Below are 17,237 nucleotides of genomic sequence, written 5' to 3' on the forward strand. Positions count from 1 at the left end.
TTGTCATCTGCTACTGTGTCCCGAAAATGGCCCAATTATTGTCACAGCCTCGGTCAGTCATGGATCAGAGCAAGAATACACCGGAGAACCCATGATTTTATGTCTCCGGAGAGAAAAATCAGCAAAATGGGGAGGAGGTTGCTGTTCATAGAGGCACATTAAGTAAACATACTATTTCTCTGATTTTTTTAGCCAACTGTTTTAGCCCACTTCATAGGGTCACCTCCTCCGAGGCAAGAACTGTATCTGTGCATGTTTCTGTGGGACATGCGGAGGTCGTCAGACACATGACAAGTGACAGGACAAGTGACAGGACAGAGGCCTGGAGAGACAGGTTCGCTGGCAGCCACACGCCGGGAGCCAGCCTGCACCTCCACACAGCACTGCCCCAGGGGCCAGGTGACGCCTGCCTGCGGCAGCCCCCAAGGAGAAAAGCAAGAGGCCGCAAGCTCACACTCCAAGATTCCTTCACGCTGAAGCACAAGGGCCTCTCAGGGCCAACACAAATCCCCCTCCTCTACAAAGAGCCTGCCAGGAGGGCAGGCCAGGAGCATATGCTGCCTTTTAACACATCTCCTCTAGGCTTGAAATGTTATTAAATAGGTGCTTAAGGAAAAAAAAAAACAACTTTCCACGTTTCCTTTTTCTGGTGCTAATTTCTAAGCTCTCCGCCAGCAGGGACCATGTCCTACGCACAGCTTCACTCTCCCATGATACCAGCCCAGACACATGCACAGAGAGGATGACGGACACCCAGCTACAGATGTAATTTCTGATCTATAGAAAACACTGAATTATCTGAAGAATAAAGTCTGGCATACCAAGTATAAAGGAGCTGGGGAAACACAGGAACCAAATGGGGAAAGTAAAAACTCGTATGTGGCGGAATTGCAAAGTATCATTGGCCTTTGAGGGACGCCTGCTCACAGCCAGAGGCTTCCTACGCACACTGACATGTTAACGTGACCTAGACTGACTCGCTGTGACCACTCACAAGCTACGTCTCCACAGTGCCACGTCCCGAACCCAAAACCAAAACCAGGTGTGTTCCAGAGCCTAGGATTTGTTGGATTTTAGAAAGGAAATACTGTGTGTATGTATTATATATTACATAACATTCCCGGTGAAGTCTGGGGCAGCCACATGAGAAAACACATTAACCAACAGTCTGCAGTGGAATATAGGACTGTTCATACCAAGCAGAACAGAGATTGTGAAAAGCAACACAGAGGTTTTGGCATCAAACCCACGACAAAGCCATTCCATGTCAGAGGCTCCGGGCTTCAGACTGCTGAGGAACTGGTGCCTGCGTGACCGCCCTCACTTCACTGCGGGGCCCAAAGCTCAGGAGGTCAAGTAACACGCTCCAGTTCACACAGGCTGAGAGGAGGTGCAGGACCAGAGCCTGCCCATCACCTGGACACTCTGCTGAGGTGCACACTGGAAATCAGCAGGTCCGAGGGGGACCTGTGATCCTGTGTTTCTAAGGACCGGGAATCATCCTCCAGAGAGAAGGAAGTGTCCCCCTTCTGCGGAGCCACAGGCTCTCAGCCCTGCTGAGGGCAGCGTCAGCAAGCCCCTGGGAGCTCTGTAACAATACCCAGGAAGTCTGATGTCTGGAGTCTTAACTGACTGCAATAGTCCGCAGTGGGCCCCAGCTGTTGTGGCTCTTTCTAATCACTCTAGTGCACAGCCAGGATGCAGTCACTGACGTGAAGCCATGAAGAGAAAAGGAAGGGCCAGTAACGCCAGACGCCGACAAGGCGGCCTGCAAGCCCAGGCTGGAGCCCACCTGGAGCCTCCACACTCCAGCCAAGGAGTCCGGGGGCTCCAGCAAGGGGCAGGAGACGTCATTACAACCCTAGGGATGGGATACCCCACCATCCCAGGCTCTGTGGATCACCAGCATTCTTCCCTCCCTCGAAGCCAAGGAAACCCTAGATCCAACCATGCTAATGGCCAAGCCCCATCAGACAAGCACGCATCAACTCACAGCCGAGAAGTACTGCTGCCCGCCACCGGTCTCCTCCCCAAACCACCTCAAACCTAACCCCCAGGTTCCAAGTCAGCCATCATCTTTCACACCCAGTCTCGGGCCATTTCTGATATGACACGTACGAATTTCAGCCTGCTCACCACCCTAACATCAGTTGTCTGGAGAGGCTCATTTGCTAAAATTCCTCATGGAAACTAAACAAGAGTCCTAGTCTGATCCAAGCGTTAGCTTACTAACTGAGTGACTCACCCTGTAATGTGCCCCCTTTTGTTTTTGTTCTACTGCTTTTCAGGCCCTACAGAGACCATCACGGTGGCAGCCATCACCCAGCTTTCAACAGGACACACAGCAGCTGCCCAGTGCCTCGGGGGCACGATCCCCACCTCCAGCAGAGGTGGGACCTCCACACCAGTGAGTGCAGAAGGTGGAGCATCGACCCAAAGAGGATTATCGTCAAGTCTTAAGATCTAATGGAATTTGCCTTGCTGATCTGTGGATAAGCTTGGGACCTACGGCCACTTCCTTCTTCCCTATCCCTGGCTTTTGGAAGGGAAATATCTATCCTATGCCTGTCCCAGTACTGTATACTGGAAGCATGTAACTTACCTGGTTTCACAGATTCACAGGTAAGAGGAGTTCTGTCCCAAGATGGAACACACCTCAGCCTCACCCGCATCTTAGTTAGATGACACCTAGATGAGACCTTGGACTTCAGACTCCAGAGGTGACACTGGAGCTAAGATTCTGAGGGCTGTTGGAATGGAATGAATGTTTTGCATGTGAGAAGGACATGGATTTGGGGATCCAGAGGAGGATGCTATGGACTGAACTGTGCCCCCTCAAAATTCATAACTCCTAATGTGATTGTATTTGGAGATGGGCCTTTGGGAAACAGTTAGGGGCCTATAAAGAGGAGATACCAGGGAGCTTCTTCCAGTCTCTCCCCAAGTGAGGACACACTGTACAAGCTGGGAACAGAACCTCTACTGGGAAGCCCAAGTGGCTGGCACCTTAATCTTGGACTTTCAGCCTCTAGAACTGTGAGAAGTTAAGTTCCTGCTGCTTGAGCCACCCTGTCTCTGCTACTTTGTTACGACAGCCTGAGCTAGTACATGCTCTTTCATAAAGTGTAACGCAGCGGGCTGAAATGAGCAGTCTGAATTTCTTGAGAACACAGAGTGTCTCAGTATTCACACACACACACACACACACACACACACACACACACAACTGAGCATCTAAACTCAGCCAGGCACTCACCAGATAAATATGTGCTGAAATGGGTAACGTTTGGTGGACATACCCTCTACTTTGTCTTTCTTGGGCTGAAAAATGCAAGTTCCTTTAAACTTAAATACTTTATTTCACTCTTCTGGCGAATTCATTTTTTTTAAGGCTTACTATTTTATTTTCACAACAACCATGGCAATTCCCATCTACTGTGAGAGGAGACAGGAGTTTCAAAGGTAAAATAGGCTGCCCAAGATCACAAAGACGGGTGGGGCCTAGCTCACTGGTCCCTAGCGCCTACTTGAGTCTTGTCCCTCGAAGGCAGGACTTCTACTGGCAGGAGGCCCCACGCCCCTCGACCCCAACCTCTCCAGGCCCTGGCTCGCCAATAGATGATCTCCATGCTTTCCATCACTCCACAAAATTTAACAACTTTTATACCCGTGGTGTTAGAAGAACAGAGTCTCACAGCTTCCAGAGCCCTGTCCACCACACGCAGGCCTGGGCCCTCCACCAAGGTGCTGCACAACGTTTTCAAGTTACACTGCACATCTCATACTTCACCCCAGGAGTAGGTGACTGAAAGTCTAGACACAGTTCCCAAGGACCCTACGACTAAATAAAAGGCAAGGGTACCTATCTGAAGTTATCTTAACACCAGGGGACACCTTTTTTGTGTGAACCAGAACACACCTAGCAAAGGGCGTATCATCACCTGAGCGAACACGGCGGCCTCCTGATCCCCGCCTTCCCCGGGCTTCAGGCCTCGGTGCCCTCCCTCAGCCCCCGGGCCGCTGCCCCGGCAGGGAGAAGCCCAAGGCGAGCAGCATCAAAAGACACATCCCCCAAACCCTGCAGATGGCAGTTACTTTCTCCCTGATGACAGGCGAAGGTCAGCAGACTTCTGGAACTCATAAAAAGGACAAGAGAAGGAATGGCACTCACCTCATAACACAGAGACAGACGTATACGTATAACATGTATAATGTATGCATTACGTGCATTTGTATGCACACATAATGTGTATGTACTGTACGTATAACGACCTCACTACAAGAGACCTCAGACCATCCAGACCAAAGTCCTGACTGTGGGCATGATGTGGTTTTCTTTTCCCTTTTTCTTGGAGGGGGGAATTCAGTTTATTTATTTATTCGTTTGTTTATTTAAATGGAGGCACTGGGGACTGAACCCAGGACTTCACCCATGCTAAGCAAGCACAACACCGCTGAGCTCCACCCTCCCCCTCGGGTACGAAGGGAGGGGGTCCAGGAGCTCCCGGGACTCCCTGAAATTCTAGGCATTAGTCCGTCACTCGGGCACATCAACCACTTAAAGCGGCTGACCCTCTTCATTCACACCCACTTGGACAGAAGGTTAGATGCCCAGGAGCGATGGGTTTGGGGACTCAAGGTGCGCTAGGCTGGGGAAACAGAAGGGACCGAGGCACTGCATGAAGCAGGGCTCGCTGTGCAGGCGCAACCCAGCTCTGCTGCCCTCTCCACCCTTGTTAATCCTGACGCCTGGTGGCTCCAGCGGATTCCTTGTTTCAATATCAAAATCCACTCCCTCAGTCTCCTCTGGCCTCATCAGGTTCGCTCCCCTCAAACAGCGTTGCAACAGTGAGCTGAGACAGGCTGAGGAGGCAGGGTGTGCAGAAAATGAGATCTAGTTGGAGCCAATGCACACACACCTCCGCACACGCTGTCAGGCTAGCCCCCCTTTATACATAAACAGCTGCAACTCTACTCTAATAACTCCTTAGGGGTCTTACCAGAACGATCTAGGGTGAAGAAAAGGAAATTTAGGATATGTAGGTTTACTAATATATTCTCAACAAAACTTCAATAGAGAGAATTATAAGCTTAAACTCCACAATACTCTTCAAAATGAAAGTGAAGTTTTCAAATGATTTTTTAAATGAACTAATAGGAAGGAAGAACTTATGGATCCAAAGTTACACTTGAAAACTCCTGACAAACAGATGATCAAGGATGCCTGATTAAATAAATCATACGTTTTATACAAGCAATTAACATTTTACGAATGGTGTATTCCAAAAGTGTACTTGTGAATTCTTGGTTCAGGACACAGAATGTGTTTTTTCACAGAAAGTGGCAGTACACAACAGCTGGGGTTTCCATTTCAGCCAACCATAGCCTCTCTTAAAAAGTATATACAACGTATACACTGCTGACCATGCTGTGGAATCTAACCACCACACATATGATTGATTACAGATGGTCACAAATTCCTTGCCACTCCTCTCATCAAGAGGTAAACTCTATGCCCCCTCTCTTTGAATCTGGGATTACTCTGTGGGTTCTTCAACCAGCAGAACATTGCAAGAATAATGCTATACCATTTTGTCAGCTCCCGTTTCCTCTCCTAGAACAATCCCTCTAGGAGTCTTCAGCTGCCACGGAAGAAGTCCAACCACCCGAGTAGAGAAGCCATCTGAAGAGGCCCTGACACTACATGGGAAGCAAGGAACCACTAAGCCTGGCCTTCCAACCATCCAAGCATGTGAGTATAGCCACCCTGGACCCTCCAGACCAGACCAAAAGTCACATAAATACCAGCAACTGGCCTCAGATTAACTGGCACTTAAGAGCAGAAGGACTGCCCAGCTGAGCCCTGCCTGATCAACCCACAGAACCATAATGTCTAGTAACACATTACTGTTTTAGATCACTGATGCTTAAGGATATGGTCTGTTACTCAGCAATCACTATCTGGAACAATGTGTGACTCGTCAGGAAATGACAGAAGCTCCTGCACTGGCATCAGGAATCGAGTCCCCCCCCCCCAATTCCCCACTAGTGGACGCAGAGTTACAGTGGTAAAGTTGGTCAGGGTTTTCCTAGCTATAAGCCACTGGGGCAGCCTCATGTTGGAAAGTAAGGAGGTACATGGTATGATCATCAAAGAGTTGTCCTCTCTGCTTCAAAACCATCTTAGAATTGTCTATACACTACTGAAAACAGATTTCAAAATTCTGAAGAAATACAATGTACAGTCCAAATATGGCTGGTACCCTGAAGCCAAAGCCAGACAAAGATACAAGAAAACTAAAGACCAATATCCTTAAAGTCATAGATGCAAAAATGATCAGCAAAATAGTAGCAAGCCAAATCCAACAGCACACTAAAAGGATTGTGCACCATGACAAACTGAGATATACCCCAGAAAAACAAGGATGGTTCAACATACAAAAATCAATTAATGAAACACACCACATTCATAGAACGAAAGGGAAAAAATACACAATCATATCAAGAGAAACAGAGAGCATTTGACAAAATTCAACAATCTTTCAGAATAAAACACTCAGTAAAATAGAAATTTAAGAGAACTTTCTTAACATGATATAGGACACTTATTTTTTTTTAAGCCAATTGTAACTTCATAAGTAGACTGAAAAGCTTTCCCCTAAGATCAGGAACAAAACAAGGATGTCTGCTTTCATCACTGCTATTCAGTACTGTAGTAGAAATCCTAGCCTGAGCAATTAGGCAAGAAAAATAAATAAATAAAAGACATCCGCACTGGAAAGAAAGAAACTATCTCTATTTGCAGATAACATGATTCTATATATAGAAAATCTCATAGAACCAACCAAAAAACTACCAGAGGTAATAATTAAATTCAGCAAGGTTGCAGGGTATATGATCAACACACAAAAATTAGTTGTGCTTTTATACACCAGAGAGGAACACTCTAAAAAGAAAACTAGGAAAATAATTCCATTTATGATAGCATCCAAAAGAATAAAATATCTAGGAATAAATTTAACCAAGGAGGTGAAAGATTTATATACTGAAACTATAAAATCGTGCTGAAGAAATTAAAAGTATAAATAAATGGAAAGACATCTCATGGGTTGGAAGACTTAGTAATAACATGACTATTCTCCAAAGAAGATTCAACACAATCCCTGTCAAAATTCTAATGACCTTCCTGCAGAAAGAGAAAAACTGATCCTCAAATTAATATGGAGCTGCAAGGGGTGCCAAGTAGCCAAAGCAGTATCAAAAAAGAAAAATAAAGTTAGAAGACTCACACTTCTCAAACTTACCACCTCAAAACTTTCTACAAAGCTACAGTAATCAAAACAGTGTGCTACTGCCATAAGGACACACATATAGACCAATGGGATAGAACTGAAAATCCAGAAGTAAATTCAAACATCTATGGCCAATTTATTTCCAGCAAAGGTGCCAAGACCATCCAGCGGGGAAAGAATAATCTCTCCAAAAAAATGGTGTCAGGACAACTGGATAACTGAATGCAACAGGACTCCTACCTCACTCCATATGTAAAAATTAACTCAAAAAGGATCAAAGATCTAAATGAAAGAGCTGAAACTATAAAATATAGGGGTAAATCTTAATGACCTCAGAGTTGGCAATGGATTTTCAGGTTTGATACCAAAAGCACAAGGAACAACAACACAAAAATAAAGTGGACTTCATCAAAATTAAAAACTTTCATGCATTAAAGGACATTACCAAGAATGTGAAAAAACAACCTACAGAATGGGAAAAAAATATTTATCGATCATATACCTATTAAGGGTTTAATATCCAAAATACATAAAGACCTCTTACAACTCAAAAACAAAAAGACAAACAACCTAATTAAAACATGGGCAAAGGACCTGAATGTATGTTGTTCTAAAAAAAACATGTACAATGAAAAGATACTCAATATCATTGGTCATTAAGGAAATACAAAACCACAGTGAGGTATCACTTTACATCCACTAAAATAGCTTTAATCAAAAAAAAAAAAAGAAAAGAAACCTGTTGGTAAAGATGTGCAGAAATTGGAACCCTGGTACACTGCAGATGGGAATAAGTTAAACACAGAACTATCATATGACCCAGCAATGTCTCTCCTAGGTACATTACCCAAGACAAATAAAAACACATATCTACACAGAAACTTGTACACATTATTCATACTGGGCAAAAAATAAAAACAATCCAACTGTCCAACAGTGGAAGAATGGATAAATAAACTATGATATATACAGACAATGGAATATTACTTAGCCATTAAAAGGAACAAAATACTGATACAAGCTACAACTTGGATGTAGCTCAGAAACATTGTGCTAAGTGAAAGAAGCCAGACACAAAAGGTCACGGATTGCACGGCCCCTTCTGTGTGACATACCCAGACGAGCATATCCAGAGACGGAAAGCAGATCAGAGGTTTCCAGGGGCTAGAAGCGGGGATGGGGAATGATTACTTAATGAGTGCAGAGTTTTATACACGGTGATGAAAAGACTTTGAAGCTAGAGTGAGCTGGTGGTTCCAGAAAATTCTGAATACACTACATACCACTGAACTGTACACTTTTTAAAACAGTTAATTGTATGTTGTGTGAATTTTACCTCAATAAAAGAAAATCTGGTTGGACTATGGTTTATTGATTCATACAAATACCTGAGCATCTGCCGTACTCCAGGCACTCTCCTAATATGTGGGTTAAGATGATGGCAAAAATTTTCTGCTATGAATTTAAAAAGCAAGATTAAGAGACCAGAGTGACAGTGTGGACTATTTTAACTAAGTTGTTCAGGGAAGACCTATTAGAACAGGGTATGTCTGAACAGATTAGAATGAATTTAAGAATATTATCCTGCTAAGTAATGGAAGAAAATAATGAACTGAAATATAACTTTCAATTTGTCAAAAATCATCATATGTAAAAACTGCTTTTCTAAAAAAGTGTGGGGCTGTCTATTGGCATTGCTTTTTGTGCAAATACAGTGATTTTTAGTTTCCAGATTTATTCTTTGTTACAAATAATTTCTTTAGAGTCCAACAATGTGCTCACTTGACCACTACCTGTTCTCCAGGACCAGGCCGTGCTCCCAAGAGGGCCCACCATTCACCTTGCTAACAAGGCACGTCTTCCCTTTAGGAAACCACTCACGAAAGAAAGAGGAAAAGGAATTGGAATTACCACTCACAGTGTGGCAGGATCACACATTCACTCACATTCTCACTTTTAATCCTCACAATGACCTTTTCATAGATGACAAGGCTTAGGTTCCGAAAGGGTTAGTAATTTACTATCACAACTAGCTAAAGAAAGGACCAGAATGCAAATCAGGTCTGACTACAGACCCATTCTCCTTCCATGCAAAAACCAGTTTCATCTAAGATGGCCTAAGCACATCTTGGGCCGGACTGTGAAAATATGATGAAGTAACCCTGTCCTTAAGAAGTTTGTCATCTCAACACTAGAGACCCATCCAAGATGTACCAGAACATCCCTTACCTGGAGAAGACTGGTGCTCCAGAATCATGAGGCCCACGCCACTGCCTTGACCCCAAAAGGTCTGACTTGGTGTAAGAACAAAGAAATCCATCCTGTATCACTCTAGGAACCTGACCTTGAGGCCTCAGTGTCCAGCTGTGTCCCCTTACTCACAGTCCTCCCTGTGATGGCTGCCTGAGCAGGTATAGGTACAGATGGCTATGAGACAGGCCCCCTCACCTCAGTCCAGCCACCACTGACCCTTCCTGGTTCTACGTTCAAAACTTTACAGTGGTTCTAGCAGAACAGCCACACAAAATCTCGAAAATAGTCAACAACATCATTTCCTTGCTAACTGTGCAGAAGGCTTCTTTGCCTCTAACTTATGCTCCCATAAGCATTGGTAGTTACAATTAAATTCCAGATGAATGGGTGGAAATCTTCCTACGCTGGGCTGTAACCATGAAGCTCTCTACTGAGTGACCAGGCCTCCGGGACTTGTTCACCACTGACAAAAGCTAATGTTTGTAAAACCCTGTAATGACTAACTACTATCATTATTACTTAGACTACCGGTTTAAATGTAAATTAGAGAGAGGAAAGAAAACACATGAGTAAATCAAGTCTGGGACGGCTCCTCGGCAAGAACCACATGGGTAAAGAACGCCTTAACTGAACTTATTAGAGGATGTGGATGCAGTGCTGCTCTAAGAAATAACTCAAGACAGAGAGAAGGGATGAGGATCAGCTGGAAAAGTCAGTCAATTCAGGCGAAACAGATGTTGGAGAAAAGGAAAGACTGCATGAAAAACATACGCTGGAAAAACACACAATTTCACACTATATAGCAGTAAAACCAAAACATCTAGAATCTGAAAGCAAAACTAAAAAGTCTAGAATAAGAACAAAATCCAAAACTGGATTGTAATTCAGCTTAAACTGACCACAGAGCACAGTGATGGAAACACGAACTCCACAGTCCAGCAGGCCTGCTGCTCTTACTTCTTCTCATCTGTAAAATGGGGATGACTCTTCTCCCAGAAGTTAGGCTGGCACCCAAAGGCAGCCAGTTCCCTTTTCCCGAGCCCTCTCCCCTGTACGACAGGCGCAGGGAGCCGACCGCTGCAGGCTCACAGGCCCTCTGACCTTCGACTCTGACAGCCATGTCTCCCCCACCCCCCTACCCCACCCCCAGCTCACTGGCGCTCATCCTCCCTGGAAAACACCTCCGAGCCCTGGGTCCAAACTGCACAGCGCCCCCATGCCCCCACAGCACCTCTGCCCCGCTGTGGGGGTGGCCCACCACACTGCTCCTGCCTCACCCGTCCCACAGAAGCTCCTCGGGGATGGTGACCACACGGCACCTTACTTGGCTTTTCAGCTCTGGCAACTAGCACTGAGGAAGTCCTCAAAAAATGTGTGTTGATTAAATAATTCTCAATTATCCAAAGTTGGAATTAGAGGCCAAGCAGCTTCCCTGGGGCCAACCTTGGAAAAATGAAGACTGCAGGGGGAAGAAAAAACTCTGCTCTGGGTCAAGAGTCCCTGGTTTGACACAGAAAACAAATTTATGGTTACCAGGGAGGATGGTGGTGGGCAGGGATAAATTGGGAGTTTGGGATTTGCACTAACTGTTGCATATAAAATAGATAAACAAGTTTCTACTGTACAGCACAGGGAACTATATTCAATATCTTATAGTAACCTATAACGAAAAAGAATATGAAAAGGAATATATGTATAAATCAATCACTTTGCTGTGCACCAGAAACTGATACAAAATTTTGGACTGACTATACTTCAAAAAAAAAGATGGGGGAGGGGAGTCACTGCTTTGCCATTAACTGACTTGGGGGCCTTACCCGCACACTCTAAACCTCGGCTGTCTCCCATATAAAATGAGAGAACTCAACTTGAAAATCTCTGTCTCCACCAATGAGATCTGACATACTGTGTTTACATTCCAAGATCTTAACACTCTTGCTCTGTTACATCTCAATCCTCCATTACTGTGAAAATTGACATCAGCAGGTTGCTCCCTTGACCATTTCATTCATAAGAAGCAAGTACGCACATGGTGCTACTGGTCCCATTTTACAGATGGGGAAACAAACCCAGAGACACCCAGCAGCTTCCCCAAGGTCCCTTAGCTGGTTGCTACAGAGGGCAGGGCTGGTGCCTTCCTTGATGTCCACAGTTCTCAAGCTGGGGGGAAGGACAGTCTCAGGGACACAGGGTGGGATGCCTGGGGACCCCTCAGGGATCCTAGGGAAGCCAAGAATAAACACAATGTATCTTTTGAAGAATGAAACATACTCAAAAACTCAGGGGACAGTGTGTTTATAATTAAAAGGCCAGACATATTACTGAGTACAATGTAAAATTCCTATTAAATTTTAAGATAAAACTTAATGGGCTTGGATTCCTATTAAGGGTTTGAGACATAGTGTACTAAAACCACGCCATGCCCTTCCTCACACAGAAAAACATTCTGAAACCAGAACACTTAATTTTGCCTATAATAACATTTCAAACATCAGGCTTTATTAATCCAAAAAGACAAAATTTAATTTCTAGAATAAAGTTGTGACTTCTGGGCATTACTGGGCAAGGAAAGACTCGAGAGAACTAGTTCTCCTGTTCTTCCTTTTTAAGTCATTAAAAGCATCCAGGAAAGTTGAAATGTCAGACAAAGCCTCAGACCCCTAATGCAACAAACCAGGGGGCTGAGCACTATCAGGACCTGGGGCGGTGGGGGGGGGGGGGGGAGGCTGGGGGGAGCACAGCCAAGGGAGGCAGTGACAGGTGCACCCACCTGCAGACACACATGCCAAATCACATGGAACCACCATGTGGGCATCTGTCACATCCCTCCTCTCTCCCAAACTTGCAGATTGTGGACAGAAACATTGATGGAGGGTCAGTCTACCACGTGCCAGGACCTGAGGGGAAGAGTGGGGGACCTGAGCAGGACCTCACTGGTGATAGGCAGGAGGTTTGGGGGAGTCCATGGAGAAGGGGCTTTCTAACATTTACACCCCTCCCCTCCCCACCAACTTCTGAGGCTTTCTACCTGCCGTGAGAAACGGCAGGCACAGCAAAGCGTGGCCGCCCGGGCTGGGGCCCACCGCTCTGCCTACCCCGCCCCCCGCAGGCCGGGCCACCTCAGGGCAGAGGGCATGACCCACCTGAGCCCCAGTGACCACGGGCCTGGTAAGCGCTGGAGCACGGTGTAGGAAACCCCGGACACGGCCGGAAACCCATGGACCAGGAGCGTTCCCAGGCCCGCACCTACTGGCAAGGGGCAACAGGACAGCAACCTGTCAGATCCCATCACCAAAACAAAGCAGGGAGCAGAGAAATCCGCTTACTGCCATCCTCAGGGCCCCGCAAAGGACTCAGCCGGCCCCACCGCGCCTGCCCTCCTGATGCTGCGTCTCAGTGCCCGCTGCCCGGAAGCCTTCCCTGACCACCCTGGCCAGCCCAGACCTTTCTGTCCCTTTCCTGAATTTCCACCCTACACAGTCCACTAAATCACTTCAGCCTATATCTGATGACTTTTCTAGCTTCTTCCTAGTGGGTCTTCACTCTCCAGTTGAGCAGCCAGCTCCCTGAGGGCAGAGTGGTGAATTTTCATTTTAGCTTACCCTTCCTGCCACCAGTTGCAACCCTGGTGCTATCTCAGTCAAATACCCATTGGTGTCTGGCATCTTCCTTCACCATGCACAGGGGCCAAGATGCCCCAGACCTCGGCAGACGATGCTCTTATGGGCAGGTGTCTCACTCACCTTAGCACTATAACTAGAACATTACAGGAACTCAAGCCACATTCACTGATTACCAAATTAAATGAAAAGAAGACCCCCAAGTCCCAGTTAGTGATCTACTTATCTCAAAGAATACAGAATTCACGAAGAGATTCCAACCTGGTTTCTGGAGTTGACAGAAATCAACAACAGTCATCTGTATGTATGACCTCTCATCACCTGCCAGACTCACCACAAGGTGTCTGCACAGGGAGACAAAAAATTTAGGCCCCAAAAAGGTTTTAATGCTTAATGATAAAAACCTCACCTCCTCCTTCGTAGACTGGTCAATCCCCCACCCCACACTATATCTAGAATAGTGCTGTGCAGACAGTCAGCCCACAAAGGCCCTCTAAAATAAGAAAGCCACTTTGTAGTTTTTAGTTAATTCTGAGTAATAGGTATTACACAAACATACATAATGCTTTCTTACATTTTTTTCCTCTTCTGTTTAAAATTGCTTTCTCTTCCATTTCCATGAGCTCCTTCGGACCCAAAGCAAGGGGACCCATCCCCATTCACCTCTCTCTCCTGCATCCTGCCCACAGGCATCTGGCCCTCTCTCTCTGGCTTCATTCCTCCTGCCCAGAACACGTCTAAGCATCGTCTCCACATTTAGGCCTCGGCTGCCTCTCTCTGGTCACCTTCCAAATCCACTGGCCTCATCTCCTTCTTACTTTGTAGCTTTCCTCCCAGTTTCTCTCTGTATCTGAAGTCAATATTATGACTCTCCTCCCCCTGCAAAAAATAACAGTAATTTTTCTTCCCCTATGAACACTTGTAAAGAAATATGCAGGGGGTCCTGATGCCACAGAATTGACGCAGAGACCTCAGTCATAAGATGTCTCCTCTGCTAAGTTAACTGTTCTTAAATTGACCATTACAAGGAAACCCAGCTATTGCATAATATCTGATAGGTTAGATCACTTGCTGTTTGGAGAGTCTTGCTATACGAAGATGAGAAAACAGAGATGGGCAAATTTAACGCAATTTCCTTTGTTTGCTAGAGCTAGCTCAGGCTTGCAACACCACAGTGACAGTTTTTCTTGAAGTACAGCATTAACGTCATAAGAAAACGACTTTAAGGGAGTGATAGTCAATCTCCTTCAGCTCATCAGCATGTCTATCCTGACAACAACTCCCCACACACACCCCAGGCCCTTCTGGCTCTGCACAGCATAAAAACTAAAGGGATTCTAATAGGAGTGTTTACAGCATCAAAATCCCAAACGCAGGGGGATCAGCAAAATGCAACTCAGATGTTTCAGTTAAATGAAGGACTCTCGTAAAGGCGTGAACAAGAGTGGGAATATTTTGATGGTATCAGCAAAGACAACTGGCCACTGCTATTGCCTGTTTCCAGTGGAATGTCTTCACACCCTTCTTGACACTGAGTGAGGCCATCTTATTAATTCCAAAATGAATGCATAGCATCCAAGGAAAATAATTGGTCTTCTTTCCCCTCACAGAAAAATTCATATGAATGCCTTTAAAAAAAAAATGCTGGAATTCTCCCTGCTAGCTCTGTGCTTTCCTGGCTTCTGCATTGTGACAGCTGGAACAGATGGCGTCTGGGTGAGACACCTTACATCTTAAACCTCATCCCTGATAAGGTCTGATTTTCACTAGTGATGCTGGAATCCCAGGTCTGTCAGGGTTTCTGTCATGAGCACCCACTCACAAGATTTCCAGTCTCATGTATTTTACAGTTTTCACACTAATCAGGCTTATTCTGTTTTGGCCAGAGAATTTTCCGTCTGGGACTAATTCTCAATATGTACATTGTCACTACACGGTGAAAAAACAAATATTTCCTTTCATTTGAAGAACGAATGGCTGTACACTGTTCTGCCAGACATCCTACACATGATGCAGTCTTTTAAACAGGCTATTTTCAAAGATGTGAAAGCACCGACTAATGGTCCGCCTGGTCACTTCTTTAGATAAGGATTTTATAGACATAGAAGATTACAGAACACAACATTTTCAAAAGCTTCACCAGTGCGTACCCACAGCTAACGCTAGGGGAAAAAAAAAAGTATGGCTCCTCCTCAGTTGTATGCTCTGAATATAAATTAAGAAGCGGCAACAACGCTACTCAACATAGCCTTTATGACTCCACAAAAATAAATGAATAAATAACGCACACAAACACACACTCCTATCTCATTCTGAAAACTGACTCCGAGCTTAGTACAAAAAACGTGAAATAAAATTGCTTCCTTCAACGGACAATTATCTGAAGGCTTCTTAAATTTCAAAGCACGTCCACAACACTTCATCCATTTCCATTTTGTCGCTGTTTTCAAATTAAAGGTGAAGAATTTTCTCCCACACAGAATTCTTCCTAAAGGCCTAAATATTAAATCGGTGTCCCCAAACGGGGTGACAGTGTGGAAACGTGGCAAAGTGTGCGCGAGCAATTAACCGAAGGTGGAATGCGTGCGTTTCGCCCAAAATTGGATCCCAGTACCCGCCTGCCTTCGAGGCCACTGCAGCTCTCCGATTATGAATCAGTCAGAGGTTCATCTGCAGAGGAATGACTCAGTATAAACTTTTAAATAATGGCTTAAAAAAAAAAAAAAACCTAAGCCACCCCAGGGTGAGCACGTTCGTCTGGGCAGGCACCCGGAGCCTGCCCGCTTCTCACACCGCAGAAACACACAGCCTCGCAGGAGATGCTACCGTCTCCCACCCCGTGGTGGTGGTGGGGGGGGGGGGGTCATGTTTTAAAGAGGCCTCGCCGCCGCGTTTCCTGAAAAGCTGCGGGAAGCCGGCCGCGGGCCCGGCCCGGGCTGGAGGACAAAGTTTCCCGAAGTTGAGGCGTTCGGGGGGCGGGCGGGCCGGGGCCCGGGCGGTGGCGAGGCGGCGCCGCACCGGGCACTGGCTGCCGGGCGCCGGGCCTGCGCCGCCCGACCCCGGGCCCGCCCGCCGCAAGCCGTCGCCGCCCCGGGCGCGGGATGGAGCCGCGGGGATGGAGCAGCCCGCCGCCCGCGGGGCCCCCGCCCCAGCCCGCCGCCCGCCGGGCCCCTTACCCGCGCTCCGCCGCCGCTCGGCCGGCTCAGGGGCGCCGGGCGCGTCCTCCGCCGCCGTCCGCAGCGTCCTGCTCCCCGGGCAGCCCCATGTCGGGGGGCGGGGAAGGGCCGGCGGCCGCCGCCGCCGCCGCCGGCTGGAAAGTCCCTGCTGGGCTGCAACCCCGGCTCGCGCACGCGGCGGGCCGCGCCGCGCCGCGCTCCCTCGCGCCCTCACGCACCCTCTCGCAGGCACTTCCTCTCGCGCGCTGGAAATCCCCGCCGGCCGCCGGCGCGCGCCCCGCCGCGCGCCCGCCCCGCCCCCGCCGCCGCGCGCGCGCGTGCGTGGGAGCGGCGGGAGCCGGGAGCGCGGCCGGCCCCACGCGCCGCGGCCCGCGCGCCCCCGCCGCCCGCGCGCGCCCGCGGCCGGTTGCTAAGGCCCTCCGCTCGGCGCCCGCCCGCCGGCTTAGCAACCGCGCCGCGGCACGGGCGGGGCGGCCTCGGGCGCCACCCCTCCCCCGCTCTCCCCGCCGCCGCGCGCTCGCCGGTCCGCCCGCCCTCGCGGCCCCCTGGCTCCGCGCAGCCCCCGCCGCGGCCCCGCCCCCGCCGCCCCTCATTTCCGGGTCGAAAAGCCACGCAGGCCGCGTGGGGGCCCGAAAGGTGCAGGTCTCCTCGCGGCCGGGAGCGATGGCGTCACCCGGTGCAGCAGGGCAGCCACCTTCGCCCTCGCCCATACTCACACAGACACACTCGCCCTCGCTCACACCCAGTCTCACACTCAGCCTTTCCCACACTCACACCTCACACACTCACCCTCACCCACATGCACGCTGAGACACACACAGGCACCCACGTTCAACACATGCTCAGTCTCACACACTCTCATAGACCACACACACACATGTCCGACACACATCGTC

The 17,237-nt window shown here is 47.8% G+C and overlaps 1 protein-coding gene across 3 annotated transcripts in view; it reads right to left on the minus strand.

Annotated features, from left to right (window-relative positions):
- TRAF3 (TNF receptor associated factor 3) overlaps positions 1-16,615 on the minus strand; it is a 105,680-nt gene extending 89,065 nt beyond the window's left edge. For 2 of the 3 annotated variants that reach the window (XM_074364978.1, XM_074364975.1), the window contains exon 1: positions 16,342-16,615. The gene's annotated coding sequence lies outside the window, so the exon portion shown is untranslated. The remainder of the gene's footprint in view (positions 1-16,341) is intronic. The other variant, XM_074364976.1, reaches the window with a different exon arrangement.
- Positions 16,616-17,237: the final 622 nt, after the last annotated feature.

This window comes from Camelus bactrianus, chromosome 6 (assembly GCF_048773025.1).
Source record: "Camelus bactrianus isolate YW-2024 breed Bactrian camel chromosome 6, ASM4877302v1, whole genome shotgun sequence".
Classification (NCBI taxonomy): domain Eukaryota; kingdom Metazoa; phylum Chordata; class Mammalia; order Artiodactyla; family Camelidae; genus Camelus; species Camelus bactrianus.